Raw genomic sequence first — 1192 nt, forward strand, 5'->3', positions numbered from 1 at the left:
GAGCCGAGAGTCAATTTTTGTTAATGGTGAAAGGTGAGGAAGTGGGGAGGGACATGGAAGTGGGGAGGGACCTGGTCTAGTTTCAGTCTTCTATAAGTTGCCAGCCAATTCTCCCAGCACCATTTGTTAAATAGGGAATCTTTCACCAAATTTATATTTTTGATAGGTTTATCAAAGAGCAAATGATAATAAGTGTCTGTGTTCATCTTGTGGTTCTCAATTCTGTTCCGTACATCTACCTCTCTATTTTTTGTGCCAATACCATGCTGTTTTGATAACTATAGATTTATAGCATAGTTTGAAGTCTGGTAGCATGATTCCTCCTGATTTGTTTTTATTTCTGAGTAATGTGTTGACTATTTGAGGTTTTTCCTGATTCCATATAAAATGAAGTACTATTTTGTCCAGATCTTTGAAGTATGATGGTGGTGCTTTGATAGGGATTGCATTAAATTTGTAAATTGCTTTGGGTAATATGGACATTTTAACAATGTTGATTCTTCCTAGCCATGAGCACGTTATGTTTTTCTGTTTGTTAACATCTTCAACTATTTCTTTTCTCAGAATTTCAAAATTCTCTTTATAGAGATCTTTCACATCCTTTGTTAGGTAAATTCCCAAATATCTCACCTTCTGGGATCTGATCAAACTAAAAAGCTTCCACACAGCCAAGAACACAGTAAGTAAAGCAAGCAGACAGACCTCAGAATGGGAGAGGATATTTGCAGATTATGCTTCTGACAAAGGTTTGATAACCAGAATCCACAGAGAACTCAAACTTATTAATAAGAAAAGAACAAGTAATCCCATTTCACTGTGGGCGAGGGACTTGAACAGAAGCTTCTCTGTAGAAGACAGGTGCATGGCCTACAGACACATGAAAAAATGCTCATCATCTTTAATCATCAGAGAAACGTAAATTAAAATCACTTTGAGATATCATCTAACTCCCATAAGAGTGGCTCACATAACAAAATCCCAAAACTACAGACGTTGGCATGGGTGGATGTGGAGAAAAGGGAACACTTCTGCACTGCTGGTGCAAGTAGAAGCTAAAATGTCCTTTTTGGAAAGAAGTATGGAGAATACTCAGGGATCTAAAAGTAGGCCTACCATTGATCCTACAATTCCTCTACTAGGTGTATAACCAAAAGACCAAAAAATCACTTTATAACAATGATATTTGACTGTC

This window comes from Otolemur garnettii, unplaced genomic scaffold, assembly GCF_000181295.1.
Source record: "Otolemur garnettii isolate 467f Iridium unplaced genomic scaffold, OtoGar3 scaffold00012, whole genome shotgun sequence".
Taxonomy (NCBI): domain Eukaryota; kingdom Metazoa; phylum Chordata; class Mammalia; order Primates; family Galagidae; genus Otolemur; species Otolemur garnettii.